Source organism: Alligator sinensis, unplaced genomic scaffold (genome assembly GCF_000455745.1).
Source record: "Alligator sinensis unplaced genomic scaffold, ASM45574v1 scaffold375_1, whole genome shotgun sequence".
NCBI lineage: Eukaryota > Metazoa > Chordata > Crocodylia > Alligatoridae > Alligator > Alligator sinensis.
In genome coordinates, this window is record NW_005841928.1 from 3,529,027 (window position 1) to 3,546,205 (window position 17,179).

The 17,179-nt window shown below is 42.0% G+C and overlaps 1 long non-coding RNA gene across 1 annotated transcript in view; it reads left to right on the forward strand.

The window, feature by feature from the left end:
• The window catches only part of LOC102370947, a 43,979-nt gene that overhangs the window by 16,684 nt on the left and 10,116 nt on the right, over nt 1-17,179 (forward strand). Inside the window, exon 2 of the long non-coding RNA XR_323304.1 lies at nt 3,671-3,816. This is a non-coding gene — a long non-coding RNA (uncharacterized LOC102370947). The remainder of the gene's footprint in view (nt 1-3,670; nt 3,817-17,179) is intronic.

Consider the following 17,179-nt stretch of genomic DNA (forward strand, 5'->3'; position numbering starts at 1 on the left):
GGCTCGGGCCAGTCTCCATGGAGACCCCAGCCACACCTGTGCAGGAAAGCTCAGGCTGGGGTTGCCATGGAGACCAGCCTGAGCCATGCTGGCAACACACATGGCACAGCAGGACGGGGGGCTGGTCTGGAGCCACTGGGAATTTGGGATGGGGGCAGCTTGCTCTGGTGCCAGAGCAGTGCTGTGATCTGTAGCCTGCATGCTCTGGGCAGGGGCGGGCAGGCAGTGGATCGTAGCTCTGCCCTGGCTCCAGACCAGCCTGTCACCACTGCAAGGAGACAGGGCAGAACCATGATCCCCTGCCTGCCCAGAGCATGCAGGCTACAGATTGTGGCTCTGCCCTGGCTCCAGAGCAAGCTGCCCCCATTACAAGTTCCCAACGACTCCAGACAGGCCCCCACGCTGCTCTGCTTCGGTGGGCTGCCAGTGTGGCTCAGGCTGGTTTCCATGGCAACCCCAGCCTGCACTTTATCACTCAGATGGAGCTGGGGTCTCCATGGAGACCAGCCCAAGCCATGAGGGCAGGGGAAGCTAGGAAACGGACTCCACAGCCAACCGGATCCAGCCCATGGGCTGCAGTTTGCCCATCTCTGGTTGACAAACCGACACTTCCCTTTTTTCTCTCTTTTTAAATTTTCTTGGAAAATTAAAAATGGAGGACCCATATCTTGGAGCTATTTCCATTTAAAAAAAGAAAGAAAGAAAAGAAGGAAAACCTGCCTCAAACTGGAAAATTGAGGGTTCAGTACACTTACCCAGGAAGTGGGAGACTTGGTTTTAACTGTTCATCAAGTTAAGGGAGTTCAAATCTGCATCTCTCACTCCCCATTGAGGCTGTGCCCCTGTGTTGGAAAGAATGCAAGATTCATGGGGCTAGAGAGAAGCAAAACAAAAGCGAGCATATTCTGTAACCTGGCAGTTAGTGAACTTACATAGGAAGAGGGACTGATCCCTGATTTTTATTTTTTCATGTTAATCCAACAGCTATTTTTAGGCAGTCCATGTTACAGGCCTGGGAGCACTGGTGACCTGCTCACAGTGGGATAATTCTGAACATGCAGAGAAGCAGAACTCTTGGCACCCAGGTCTTCAAAGACAAACAGGGAGGGACCTAGTAGTTTTGGTAAATTATTACATTTAGATGTATAAATGGTAAAGTTTGTGCCCAGGGCAAGCTACTTGTCCTGGCAATATGGGCATTTCCCCCCGATAGCAGCGCCTTCCCTTAGAAGTCAGACTCTCACTCATGCCAACCTCCCAGCTCCTCTGGCTCCCAGAGCTGATGCAGGGAAGATGCAGAATGCAGAGGGGGAAGGTGGAGGTGCCCCCTTGTCTCCATTCAAGTACCTGCTTTTAGGCATCCGCTAAGACTTGAGCTCCACTTGCCCACCAGGGTGCTTATACATGAGCAGGGAGGCTGCTCCGAGGCACTGTAATTCCAGCGCGTTGGAGCAGACTCAACTGATAGAGTCTGTTGGAGTGTGGCAATTACTGTGCTCCAGCAGCCTCCTGTGTCTCGTGTATCAGTGTCCCCGCACTTCAAAATGGTGGCGGGGCACTTTATCTAAAGCCCCTCCTCCACGCCCGGAGCACATATATTAACACCTGTAGTAGTCACATTAATGGTTTGGGATGGTTTTGGGGTCATTATTTTGTATGTGGGCTCTATTTATTTGCCTGTTAGGTCCATAAAAGGCTAAATCCAATAAGGACTTTATTCCTTCAGCTACAGAGAAAAGGGCTATTTTTAGTACCTGCTCCTAAACTTAACATGCTCTACACTTTGCTCATGAAAAATGATTACTTTGTCATGCATCTGAGGCCCAACTAGCTGACCTGCATATAAAAGTAATGTTTTGTTTATCGGAAGCCATCCTACAAAATAAAGAACTGAGCTTAGTTTTTGGTCAAAAAGAACAGAATACAGTGCTGTTTGCCCAGGTTAATTCATATCCTTTAAATATGACTGGGAATGATCCTGTTCTCATGTCATATAGTCTATATACAAGGGTAGCTACAGGTTAAATGCTGATTAAGTGCTGAATGTGATAGCCCTATCTACTGTTGCATCCATTAATGGCACACAAGGATAGAAAAAAAAATCAAAGGACAGAAATGGGTATAAATTCCACTGACATTATAGTCCACAGAGGTGCACCATATATTTGGATTTATACAAATAGGTCATAAATAAGGCAGAATCATTTATTATCTGTAACATACTGTGCATAATTAACTGCATTTGTATCTTGTTTCCTGCTAACTTTCTTTAATATTAATATAGAACAGCAGACAAGTGGATGTATCTTATTAAAGTACAGCAAGTTAATGAGACTGGACTGTGCTCCCCATATGTTAGCATTTTTTCTTATCCTTACCTCCCCCCAAATCATTAATTTAATTCTTTACAAAGTGTGCAAAAGAATCACCACTATCTTCCTGAATATGGAACATCATGAATTCCAGCTGCTAGAACTTGTGCTTGCATTTGATTTCCATGCTCTACATACTCATATAAACCGTTCCCATATGTTAAACTAAAAAGAGTGTGGTAAAGTGGGAAAGGTGGGATTGGACTTAAAAAAAAAAAAAAAAAAAACAAAGCCAAACCTGATCAAAGTATTAAAATTGCCTCTGTCAGCCTACAATACACAGCAGGTGATATTTTGCTGGCATTCAGTCTGTGCAATGCTATTGATATTATATCAGGGCAGACTTTGGCCGTAAGTCACTTGGACCTTTTGTCTGTTGAAGTATAAATGCTCTCATGAACTGAAAGCTGAAGGTTTTCAGTGCTGAAAACCTTCAAGATCAAGCCCACAATGACTGAATACAGGCTTGACAATGACTGAATATTGCTTGCTCATTTTTACTGTTACTCTTCCTTTACTTACTTACTTTTGAAATGCTACCTTTTTCCACTGATGCTTTGTCCACTGAATCCTTCTTGTTTACAAAAATGCTTATAGTGTTTGTGCTTTGAGCAAAGAACCATTTTTTCCCTCTCCAATTTGATTTCTTTATAATCAATGATTTTCTCTAACAGCATGGAATCAAAAATAATGATTTAATTTCAGAATTGGCATTGCCAAATGGCAGCTTTTGTCATTGAAACTGATCCTTGCCCTTTGTTTTTAAGCAGTGTCCTTTATTTTAGACCAAGATCAAGAGTAGCCTAAAATGAAATACTTCCTGTAACAGGAGAATGTAGTTGTTATTAACATAAGGAAAATGTCAGGTCTGTACTCCAGTGACCTTGTAGATAGCATTTAACAGATGGAATTTAACAGACTAGGAAATTGGGAGGTTTTCTGACGTAGCTGCCTTATTTACATGATTGCAGGCCCCTGATTCTCCCATATTAAATGTGTGCTTCTGCTGTGAATTACCAAGCAAGTATAACATAACATTTTGATTGTAGCCACACACACTGATTCACATAATGGTGTCCCTCTAATCATTGTGCTGTCTCTAATATTTATTGCTCCTTTGGTCTTGCTTGCTCTGATTAGTCCATCTCTTCTTTGGAGTCAATAATTGAATAACTGCCCTATAAAATATTATAGCCCTCCCTACAGATTCCAGAGGAGGTATGTGAAGAAGGCACTTGCAGAACAATGCCAGTTAAAATTATCGTTAAAGACTTCAGATATTTTTGTATTTTTTTCAGGTTGCATTTAAGGCTACAGCCGAGAGAGTTTTAAGAACAAGATTAAGTGGCACAAATCAGCATAACTACATTGACTGGAGTTAAGCTAACCTGTACCAGCTGAAAGTGGGGATCTCTACATGAATTCTACTAACTGTAGGCAGTTGGTATGTCCGTCTGCTCATTCTCTTGGGGGTTGGGGGGGGGGGGTTGTTGTTTTTTTTGGATTAGTAGATGTGACACTGCTCTCTTATATTGGTGAGTAATATTTTTGTTTCCAAGCTATGTCACAAAATTCCTGGAGAAAGCAGGGCTTTATGATGCACCAGGTTCAGTGGTAAATTACTTCTGTCATTGAGCATGTCTCCACCTGCACTTTAATGTGCATTAGCCTATTTATGCACATTAAAGTGTCACTAAAAACTATGGGTGTTTATACATGTTCCTGGGTGGGGGACTTTTTAAATTAGAGCAGCTTTTGGAGAAAATTAAAGAACCAGGAACACCTTGTATATCAGCGTCCCAACAATGAAAAATGGTGGTGGGAGTACGTTTAACTAAAGCTCGTTGAAAGAGTTTTAGTTAAAGTGCCCCCACCATGGTTTTTCAGTGCAAGGACACTGATACATATGACGCTGTAATTACCATGCTCCAGGAGACTCCAGCACACATGTATAGGAGTCCCATGTTTTTTAGTTAATGCGCATTAAAATTAGCTAATGTGCATTAAGCATTATTAACAACTGTGCTCTTTAGTTAATGCACATTAAGACAGGCTAATGCGCATTTCCCTAATACCTCACAGTGGAGGTGCTAGATTTAATGAACATTAACTAAAGTGCAGTAATGCACGTGTAGACGTGCCCACTGACAGGTAAGCTACTGCAATGTAGCTTAATTTGGATGAGGTACAAGTCTACATACACCTAATCAATGCAGAAGATCTGTGACAAGATAAAGCCCTGCCCCACCTTTTACGCTGTGGTAGCTTGTTTGCATGTTCATAGTCCAGATGTCCCTCACCTTTCACTTAATCTCTGACTTTCTATTACCTGGCTTGGAAGGGTGGGAAATGATTAGAGCTAGACATGATATAGTTTTCCTGGCCAAATTTCAAGATTTCATATATCTTCCTGTTCTGCATCAGGATGACTTCTACGAAAACAGGCAAGAACAATCCAAGAATATCCAAGTCATAGGATCAGGATTCTCACCTGGGATATGGGAGACCAAATTAATGCCCCCCCAGTCTGCCTGACTCGAAGCAGCACCCTGAACCCATCTCCCATTTCCAAATGAGTCCCCTAACCACTTGGTTATTGGGTATTTGGGGTTCTTTTTCTGGATCTGAAAAAGCTTTCCTCATCAAAAACTGGCATGATTACAAGAAAAGCTTTAGCTTTGAAATGCTGCTTTAAGGTATACAAATTTAATGCCCATCATACCAACATAATACATCAATGGTGCTATAGGAATTGCAGATCAAGGTTTAATCACAGATAAAATTGAAGCCAATGATGAGCATGCTTTTTCTGTACAGTGAGACCAAGTGATTTGCTCAAGGCTAGAAAGGGTGTCATTGGCAAGGCAGGGCATTGAACCTGGGTCTCCCAAGTTCTAGGGTAGTAACTTTTGGCTCTGGGGCAGTCTTGCTCTCTTTTTTTTTTTTCCTGAAACCTTTTGATTAAGAAGTTCCAACCAGCCTTCAACCTTTGAGTACATCTTGTAGAAACAGGCTGCTAAGGAACTGGAGGCAGAGGACCTCTGCAGCAGTATTCTTTTGTAGATCTCTTGAGATCTGTGCAGCTCAGTGGCCAGGAAGCAAACATCCTTCTTTCTTGGGTAGGACAACAGACTATCCTAGTTAGATAAAGGAGGGGGAGAGGGGTTCTGATGGTTCTGTCACAGGGCAGACTGTTGTGTTGGGTCGGTACAAACTGGTTCAGCTTCTTTATAGTCTTGACTAAGTGGGTGTATATACATGTGAAATTAATGCAACACAATAAACTCCAGCACAATTCAAGCTGGTGTCATCTGCTCCCAGGCACAGCTTCTATACATGTGCCCAGGACAGAAACAATTTGAGCCAGGACCGAGCAGTCCCAGGCTGTCTGCAGGCTCAGAAGGGGGAGGAGGGTCAGCCCTGGGCTCCTGGTGAGTGTAGGGTGGTGGAGGGGCTGGCTGGGGCATGAGAGTACTAAAGTGCAAAGTTGGGCAGCAGGCATCCCCCACATTTTAGCATCCTGTCACTGTCTACACCTAAGTTTCATCACACTTAATTACTCTGCTCTCAGATAGTACTGTCCCCAACAATACTATCCTATGGCAGAGTTAGTTAATTTTCTGTGCCCTAATACTGGTGTACATGTACACAATGATGCTTTCCTGCAGAGCTAATTAGCCAAGTTGCAGTAAAGCACACATGTAGATGCACCCAGTTCGTTGTAAGCTCTACAGTTTGCCCAGAAAGTGAGGAAAAATGGTATTTTGGCCATGAAAGAAAGCATATTTGAAATGAGAAGTATACTAATAAACCTTTGTGAAGGGTTGCTATCCCGAATATGATAAACTTCAAGCAACAATAGCTGTAATATATAACCCTCTATTTAAGGACAAACAGGTTAAATGTTTGGAGGCAAAGTGCTCGCTCAGCTCTGGGAAATGACTGTGTTGAAAATACACTGCATGTCAACACCGTGGAACCATAATGAAACAGCAAGTAAATTATAACATACAAGCAGAAAATATTTCCTGTGTGAAATCCGGGAGGTTGACTAAGTTCCATCAAATATTCCCTTTCTGGTCTGTCTAGCAATAGAAATCTGGGTACTTTTATGGAAGGTGTGTTGGAAAAAATGGGCAGTTAATGTGTTTCTTTCTGGGTGGCAGCGTTTATGCATCAGATTTGTTTTAAAACACACACAGTCTGATGGTGGACTAGCAATATGTTTTTCATTATTACAAATAAGCTCCTGGACGTGCTGCTTCTCCAGATTTGTCAAATGATTAATATTAAAGAATCCAGTCTACATTTCTGTTGCCTCCCTCAGCAAGAAATGTTTTTCTCAGCATCTTCACCTACTCTAATGAAACTCCTCTGCATCTCACCTAACTAGAAATTATTTATTTTTATAGCTCCTTAGGTGAGCACTGTGCTTTGCCACAAATTAGTTCTTCAGACTTTGGTACAGCAAGAAATGGTTCAAGTAGTGTACGTGCACATTTGAAGGAGTTATTAATTGATTTTAATGCTTCTTTACTAATGGGCTCTTCAAGCAGCCATCTTTCTATACTGATGGAAAAATCAATAAAAAAACGAACCAGAAATAAAACAGATTAGTATCCTCATGCCACAAAAGGAATGGGTGCTTAATTTAATTTCACTTTTAATAGCATAGCAAATGGTAGAGTGACAATATTTCAAACTAATAAATTACATTTTTTGTTGCTTCTGTAAAATAGAAATATTTTGATTCTTCCAGGCTGGAATGTGCATTGTTCAAGTACGATAGCTGCTCAGGGAAAATGTTCTTTTAGACTAAAGAAACCATTTTTAACATTTCTCTTAACTTTGCTAAAAATAACACAAAAATGTGTTTCTTCACAAACAGATTCATAAACAATTTGAAGAGTCACAGTGCCCCCTAGTGGGATAAGGAATATTGTTACTTCCTAGGAAACAATAATGACACTTGTTTCAGAGCATGCAGTCGTGCAGATTTGGAAGGGGCATAATAAGTATAAAGTATAATTAAATGCCCGTGGCCTAAGGTACACTATTGGGTGTTTCCCAAGAGTGGAGATGGTATACTCTTTTACTGTAAGCTACTTAATAGCATGCACTTGTTAAAACTTGCAAGTTCAATATAAATACAACTTAGTGCTCCTTGTCTAGAGTGGTTATGTCCAAAGACCAAAGCAGTCTGTGTGATTGTTCAAGGGGCCTGTTTAAAAAAAAACAAAGAAAAAAAAAAAAAAAAAAAAGGAGTATGTAGTGGAATTTGAGACAAAATAGTCTCCAGAATAATTAAAAGGGTAACTTAGAAAACAATCAATATATTTGTATACATTACTATGATTAATTTTCCCATTTGATTTCAGTGTGATTGATTTGTGTGTGCTTAAATTGTAACATAAATTTAAGTGCTTGGTTTGCTGGGGGCTAGCGTACTAAGCTCATTGGTGGAGCAGTCTGGTTAAAGCAGAGGCCAATAGCTCCTGTACATAATACTACATGAGGGGGTGGGATAGGGAAGGGAGAACAGAAACCCAGCTGAAATTAATTTATCACTCAAGATCTAGAACTGTGTAGAAAACCCTTGCACTGAGCATCTCAGTTCTCATAAGGTTCCCTAAATCTAGGTGAGTTTAAGGCCTAACACATAAGGAATGAACATCAAGAAACTGAGCCCCAGTGCAAGCCTCTAAGCACTATAATACAAATGCATGAAAATAATAGTAACTAAGTCCTATGTAAGATAAAGAAGCTATGCTTAGTAATATGGAAATAGTATAGAAAAATATTTTTTCTTCTTTACTTATTTAAGACAAGTTTCTTCTAAGAACCATGTGGCAGATCCATTATAGGTTTGATAGTCTATTCCTCCTACAAGCAGATCAAGTTCCTTTGACAGCATGAAGGAAAAGAAAAGGAATATAACTCTGCTATACAGATCTACATGTTGTTCTGTGTGATGAGCCACTAGGAGCATTAACAGCAACATATCATCTCAGCAGATATTTCCTTAGACAATCGGGTATCTCTACAAACTGCTACTTGTGATTCTGTGATCCCTTTTTTTTAGAGGTCTGCATGCCCCGGTTGTGATGCTGGACTGCAGATCTGCTGGTCAGTTATTGTTATTAATTTTAAACAGTAGTCTTCATTCCTACCCAGTGGCTGCAAGCTGATGCAATAGCTGCAGGGTTGAATAAGGTGAATAAGATTTGATACTGGATTAAGGAGTTTTTTTCCTCTGTGGAAGTCCTGTGCTGCTTTTTGACAAGTAGAGATTTGGTGTTGGCATTTTTGGAATGCAATTAAAAGAAATGTATAATTTATCTTAGTACGTGTATGGCATTCCATTAATTATATCTGAACAGATCAATCTTTAAAGAAGCTATCTTCAGAATGCCCCTAGAAAATTCTGTTGTTGGATATGCCAATAGTATAATTGCTCATAAGTAAGGCTGATAGCACCACCTGTTAAGGTTTCTTGACACTTCTCACTACAAGACTCTGTTCAATTGCTTATAATTCTGCCAATGCTTACCAGCTGGGCTGAAATCTTACATACTGGACACATCTACGTGAGACATTTTACCATGGAGTTGCCTAATTAGCTCCACAGTAAACTCTCCGTATCTACACGTGTGGCCCTATTAGGTCATAGTAAACTAATAAACCCTGCCATAGGTTAATGCTTGTAAACACCAGTACCATCATGTCACGGCATTATCTAGTGTGCCACAACGTGTGTAGTTGCTGACAGGGCTGCCTGGGGCACGGGGGTGTTTCAGTGAAGGAGCTGCCTGCTGGCTAGCCCCACACTGGATCACTCTCGTGCCCTGGCCAGCCCCCATGCAGCATGTTGAGCCAGGCTAGAGTAGCCTCAGGCTGGCAGACTAACCTCCTGGGCCTCCTGCCAGCACAGGCTGCTCTGACCCAACGTACTGTGGTCCTAGGCGCATGTGTAAATATAGCACCTAGGAACAATAAACTTGAGAGTAAACTAAACTGTGTATCTGCCTCAGACTGATTATTTTGGTTCAACCCTTTTTTTTTTTTTTTTTTTTTTTTAAATAGTGCGGGGGGGGGAATTAATTGTTAAAGAAAATAAAATTATACTTTTTCCTTAAGAAAACGGTTGTTCAACTGGTGGCCCAGGGGTGAGGCAGGGGGCAGAGCAGCATGGGACATGGCACTGCAGCCCATGGTGCCAGGAAGCCAGCAGCCTGGAGCACCCATGCTACAGGGAAGTCCATAGGGAGCTAAAAGTGAGGCAGTCTGCTGTGCCACACATCAGCCACACACAAAGCAGTGGATGGGTGGAGTGTCCATCAGCATTGCATAGTGCAGCAGGAAGCTTTCCTACACACATACATGCAGCTGGGGGCCTATGGCCCCTGTTAGTGTTGTCTCTGCAGTGTGCAGAGTACAGACACTGGTGTGGTCTACGTGGACTATAGCACCCAGCCACTTTGAAGTTGGACAGCTCTTTCAAAAGTTCTAGTACCCCTGTACACTAAGATGTGACAATTGAGGCAGCCTCCATGGGTGCCAGTTTGAAGGAGGGGATGGCAAAAAAAACCCCACTGCTGCTATGGCCATTGCATTGGTGCTCTGCTGGTGTTACTGCTATTATCCAGGAAGCAGAAGCAGTCAGATCTGAATACAGAGACAATGAAAAGTAGAGTAGATAGAAGGAATGGAGCAGATTGAGACAAAGTATTTGAGACTAGAGATTCAGGTGAGAATGAACTGGAACTGGCTGGGCAATGAGGATAAGAGTGGGAGCTAGGGACAGAGGAGGAGACTTGGTGTTAGTTGGATAGCGGGGAAAACATGACGAGTAAGGCTCTGGAGAAAGGAAGACTGGGACTGTCTCATCACTCTAATAGACTAGGCAGCAAAGGAGGGGAGCAAGGTAAGGGCTGTTGGCAATATAACCTTAGCTGCCTGGGAGTTAAGTACTGAAACACACAAAAGAAAGCACAACTCTGTAGCATACTGCTTGGGATACTCAGCTGAGGGACAGAATCCTACGTTCTGGTCCTAGTTCCCAAGGCTGTTTCAGTATTTTACATTAAACTGCTTTTATATTTTACCCGGTAATAGTCCTGGGAGAATGGGCCAGAATACAAACCTGCTCTATTAGCAGTGCTCTAACCAGTAGCTTGTGTAGTCAATCCCCCTGACCCTCTCCCTCCCTCCAGTGGCGCAGCTTCAGGAGAGCAGATGTCCCTTCCCAGAGGAGCCAAAAGTCTGGTCAATGAGCACTTTCCTAGGAGGTGGGATACATGGGTTTGAATATAATCAGCCATTGAACCAGATGGCTAAATGCTCTAATTACTATGCAGTTGTATTAAAAAATGAACAACACAAACCTCTGAATACATCTCCTAGACTAGGCCTGCTAAATGATTTAGATGGATGCTGTGTTTCTGAATCCCAGTGGGAATCAGGAGATGGGAGATGGGAACTGAACTGTTCACACTGGAGCAGTTCTGGGAACAACCAAATCCAAAACTCTAGACACCTGGAGAACTTTGAAGTCAAACAAGGAAGCACCTCTGGGGAAAAGCAGGAGCTAAATAGGGACTTCTGGGATCAGAATTAGGCCCCTCAGTTTTAAGTCCAGCTTCAGGTACTAAATTTTTTTATTTGATCTAATCCTTCAGGTGTAGATTTTGTAGTCGGGGTGAAAGCATGAGAGAATCAGGCTTTGTTTATACAATCACTGGATCATAGAATCACAGATAATTAGGGTTGGAAGGGACCTCAGATCATCATCTTGTTCAACTCCCTGCTCAAAGCAGGACCATCCCCAACTAGATCATCCCAGACAAAGTTTTGTCTAGCCAGGTCTTAAGGATGGATAAGGATCGAAATTCCACAACCTTTCTGGGTAATCTTGTCCCTTTCTTCATGCACTGAACTTCCTACTGATGCCTTTAGATTAAAGAAATTGTATAAGGAATTTTCACAAATGTCAGCTATAAGTCATCTCTCTTTTTCTTGTATATGTTATCAACTTTCTGCCACTTATATTCAAAGAATGCTCTGAATGCTGAGGGTTAGAAAGAAGTAATGTATTACTGGTTAAATGATAAGATACGCTCTGCTTTTTTGTGAAAGTCATAAACAACTTGTAATTCACCTTTACAGACTTAGGGTGAAGCTTAATATTAGCAAAACGATTTCATTATGGAATCAGCTAGGTATTTCATTTTATATAAATGAAATGAAAGATTATCACACCTGCCTATACATTTCAGAATAAATCCCTTTTGTACTGACACTTGATCACAAGCACTTCCAAAGGGGTTATTAAATCTTCCTGAAGTCCTTCTGCATTAGAGATGAAAAATAATTCAGTTTATCTGATAATTATCAGTTTATCTGAACCAATTATCAGTTTTATCTCTTCTACTTTTTTTTTATTTGTGTATGGTAAACAGATAGTCAGTTACATCCGGGCATCTTAAAGTCCTAATGCAAGATAGACATTTTAAAAATAATTAGTAGTTGCATAATTCATGCTGCAAATACATCATAACATGAAAACTAATGTGTATCATTTAACTACATACTGTTTAGAATATTGCATAGTAAACATTTACTAAAGAAGATATTCACCACTAAATATCAAAGCACACTACATTTATAGGTAGTCTCTATGTAAGAGAGATTCAGCATATCATGCCTTTTTTAAATAGTAGGAACATACCACAATCCAAAAATGCACTAAGTCCCCAGCAGCACCGTACCTAGACTCTTGGCAGCCCTGTGTGAACTTTAAGTATCTAGCCCCCCTTCACCAGAAATAATGATGATGATAATAAAAATTACCATTTTGGGGCCCCGTTTTTGTCCGGGCCCCAGGCAGCTGCCCGGCTCACCTATGCCTGTGTCTGGCCCTGGTCCCCAGACATAATAGTTATAACATATTTGCATCTCTCAATTAGCAGAAAATGTTAAGAAGCTGTAGATACTAGCAAGTTGGATATTGCCCATAGCAGGGGCTTGAAACCTCAGTCTCCCATATCCCAGTTGAGTGCCCTCTCTATCTTGTATTTGACCAAGAGTTCCATCATGCCCCTAAGACACTTTCCAGACAAAAGTTTTATTAAAGAGTTGTTCCCACAAAAATGATGCTTTTGATAAATTGAACTGCTAGCAGAAGAACTCCAATCAGCTCTAGTCATAATCCTGCTGATATGTTAACAGAAACACTGAAATGAGATGCAGACTCCAGAAACATCCATTTGGAAGTCCTTCCAAATCAAGATGATCGCTATTTAAAATATAAATACATAAATATAGCTATTACTCATCTATAATTAATCGAGTACAAAATTCTGGGTTATTTTTGGTGAAAATAGGGTATCAGGCCTCGGTTCAGAAACCCATCTCCCATTTATAACATTGTTTCCTATGGGGAAAATTGGGTCCAACTTACAACGTTTCAACTTAAGATGCGGTTATTAGGAACCAATTGTGTCATAAGTCTGAGGACCACCTGTATCCACTTGTTGGAGAGTAACTCTATCTTGGTATTTTACTGTAATAGGAGATCAAGGCAGAGAGATATTTCCACCTGCTTTTGCATTTTCTCTTCCTAACTAAATTACTAGCTTGTGATCCTCAGTTTCCCCATGTATTGAATGAAGGTATTGACTAACTTTGTAAAGTGACTTGAGACCTACTTGTGAAAAATACCCGCTATACATGGTATTTACAAAAGAAAGCAATGCATAGATAATAGACACAGAATATATTCTTAGCTAATCACTATGGAAATACTTGGGAGACTATAAGGTCATGAAGGGATGTAACATTTGTCCTGGGAGAGAGCCTTTTGTCCAGGCATCATGCAGACCTACATATTCACTGTCCTACTTCAAGTCTTTCTGAAGTATGCTAGATAAAATGTACTAATGTCTTATCTTGGGACACCTTGTTATACATCTGTATGGTTATTGTGATTCATTCAAGAGACTGGCTTATCAAGCTGTGTGTTGGCCACCTATTAGTGACAGGGTAGCAAGGCAGCCTGTAAGGGTGATGTGTATAAATCAGTGGTTCTCAACCTTTTCGGTACCAGGGCCCATGTATAAACATTGATGGCCAGTCCTGACTCAGTAATTAGTTTAAGTAGAAACAGTCCCCTGGCCCTGCACACTCCCAACCTGCTTCCCCCAGGCCCTCAGTGTGTGGGCAGGCAGTGTGTGTGTGGGGCAGGGGTGTGTGGGTGGCACATGCCCATGGGAGGCACAGGGCTGCAGCCTCACCAGACTGGGTTGGGCAGGACCCACTCCTTTGACCCTGCAGAGGAGAGCAGAGTAGGGTGGGAAGACTCATTACTCCTGCAGCCACCAGGGCCCACATACCAGCCACGCTGTCATCAGCATGAGAAAGAGTAATAAATGGGGGGGGGGCATCTTACCTCCTGCTGCTACAAGCGACTTGTTCACCAGGCCATAGCTCTGCCTCACGACCATGGCTTGCTATTGCTGCTGCTCCCCTCGGGCTGCCCATGCTGCCTACCACCTCCCCTACAGGGTAGAGCTGTCCACCCTTGTCCATTACTTCTTGCACTGCTAGAAGTGCAGCTGGATCCCAATGAGTCTTGCTGGCCTGCTCTGCCCTGCAGGGCTGGGTCTCACTTGCTGAGCTGTGAAGGCAGCTCCTGCCCATGCCAGTCCAACCAGGCTGCAGCCCCATGCCTACTGGGGGCACAGGAGTCTGGGGGTGCACATGCCCCCCATGACTCCCCCACACATCACTAGTGTCCCCCATGCCTCCCTGATGCATCATCTATGCTCTCCCTTCCCCTGCTCCCTACAGTCCCAAGCAGCCCCTTGCAGATTGGAACTTTGCCAGCCTGCAAAGGGAAACCAGCAGTTTCCCATGTTTTTTTCCTGTAAAGGACATTGTCTGTGATTTTCTGCAGCAAACGGAAGACCTGGTTCCTTGTTTACTAGTATGCACAGAACAGCATTACCATATGGTGAAGCACAAGCAGCATCTATTTTTTTTAAATGTATGCAAAATATGATCCATTTTTAAAGTTTGTTCAAGACCTTTTCATATATTCTTGCAACCTACTTTTGGGTCACGAGCCCCAGGTTAAAAAATGCTGGTATAATGGAACCAGCACATTGGGGTTTTCAGCAGGGTGAAACCCCAGGACAGTCTCAGGTTGAATGAGATATATGATTACCATGTACAGCATGTGCCCCCAGCAGCTGGGGCGGGGGGGAGGTGGAGGCACGGCTGCACTAGCAGCAACAGGAGCATGGCAGTGGTAAGCAGAGGAGCTCCCGCAGACACCACCAGCACTGTCGGTGGTGTGGGGGGTGGTGAACACCAATCAGGGGTTGGTGACCACCCACAGGCGCTGCCAGCAGTGGCAGCTGGGGGTGATCATGGAGCACCTGCAGACACCGCCAGTGAGTGACACTGTCAGTAGCACCTTTTTGCAGCGAGCAACACTGTCAGTGAGTAATACTGTCAGTGACATGGTAGCAAGTGACACTGTTGGCGGCGCCATTTTGCAGGGGATGCACCACCACGCTCAGGGGGTGCACGTGCACCCACATGCACCCACTACATGTCACCCCTGGTGTTTACAGCCATACAGTGACACCTGATGATCCCTGGCATAATAATTGATAGTGTGCACATGTACTTACCTATAAATAGGGAATTCCCAAAACTCATGGAGGTACGCATGCTGTCACTAGGTTTAATTTGAACCTTTCCTTCTGTAAGGAAATCTGGTTAGGATGCTAATACAATACATTCGCTTTGATTGTGGGTAATCCTCCAAATACTATACTAGTTCTCATTGTGATCTGAAAGAAAGTGTGGAGCCCACTGAAGTGCAGATAATACTTGTGTAATTTTATCTATTTGCTCAGTCATATGCCATACTGATATGAGAAACTGTTTCCTAGGTAGAACTCATTGCATAATTTCAGACAGTTGTACAAATACTACATAATATACTTCACAAATAGTCTCCTTAATAAACCTTTATACTCGTTTCTGCCTGCATAATTGACACAAATTTCAGGAGAGTGTTTTAATATTGCCATAAATACCTTTAAAATACTTTTGTTTTTCCTTTTGCTTTTAATAGCTAGTAGTGGTGCTACAGTTAATGGATCCTTAGTAGATATGTATGTAACAGTCATTTCATTTACACTATAAACATAGCAGGGAATCTTATGTTTACATTAAAGTATTCTATCTTTGACAACTGTGACTATAGTTAAGGGGCTGTCAGAATTTCCATTATAAGCCCAATTTAATTTCTCTGGTGTTTGTCAGTTTGAACAACACTAAAGATATTGCTTAAACATAGGTTTTTATATTTAATTTTAGAGTTAACTTGAAATCTAAGTAGCAATTCCTTTTATTCTTCTTCCAAAAGATCTCCAAGGTATGCAGATCACTCAGTTTGGATTATACTTGAATTGTAAAGAATCTGTGTTGCAGCCCAAATTAAAAGTTAATTGAACGTTTGTATATTATACATGTGATTTGTGTAGGTAGAGGGAGGGGGCAGTTGGTGGGAGGGGGCAGTTGGTGGGAGTGGGGAGGAGAAAACCTTTAGGAACAGGGCATATTCCTGTATATCAGAATATCTGCCTGCACTCTTGATTTCAATTCTACCTTCCTTTATTACTGTCTTGACCCTCCAGAAGAGAATTGAAGTCAACTATCAATACAGCTTGGTTAAATCCTTTGTCTTAATAGCACGTTGTCTTGGCAAACTGTCAAGTTCCTCTGTCTACTACTGTATGCATAATGTAGCAATTGCAAGGTTATAGATCCTGTGATAACTTCCTGTTACTACTCACAGGTCTAGGTCAACAGAAACTTGACTGCTGGGTAGTGTACGCAAGGAGTGGTCAACAAATGTTTTCGATGTAAACAATTGGCTCAGTGAGAGTCTCATTTTGGTGGTATATAAGAGCAACCCCTAGGAAAGTAAAGCATAAGAGGTGGAGAGGGAGAGGGAACATGGGACCTTCTAATTGTCACCCTGATCTTCTTAGCAGGTGGATGGGATTTCAAGCTAGGTAGACATTCAAAAAGCTCAAGGCAGAATCAATCCAAGCTATGTGGTTTTCTGTAAGCAGCATAGTTTAGATTGGTAGTGAACAGAACACACATTCGCCCTTTGGTGGGGGGCAGGTGGGGGCAAATCTTATACCAAGTTCTACCATTCTTAAACCAGTCTGTGTGCTGAACTTCTCCTCTGTTATGGGTATAGACAGGTTTCCAGTCACTTATACCAGTAAAAAATGTCTGTACCTGGCTCCAGAGTGGCTCTTCTTACCAATAAAATCTTTATCTATGAACAAGATTTTTTTTCAAAAAAATCCTAGTGAATCTGGACTATTTTTTAAATGTCCACACTCTTTTTTTTTTTTTTTTTAAAGAATCTTATTTTATTTTTACGGCAAACTTTCAGCATTTTCTGGAAACCCAGGACTCTTAAAAGTGTAATGAGTTTGGCACCAAAAATCACAACTATGTCCTGGAAATCCTAGCACATCCATGGCAACCTCCCCATCTCTGTAGGATCAGAGAGACTGGGAAAAGCCAATGCAGCTGGCTATAGAAATCAAGGAAACAAAGCAGGTAAAGTTACAGGGATCACTTTGTTGCAAGAAACCAAGCAATAAGTGAACTTAGCAGTTTTGGCCAAGACAATTTGAATGTGGTTTGGTTCGGTGGGGGGTTTTTTGTTGGTTTGTTTTTTGTTTTTGTTTTTTTTTGGGGGGGGGGGGGGG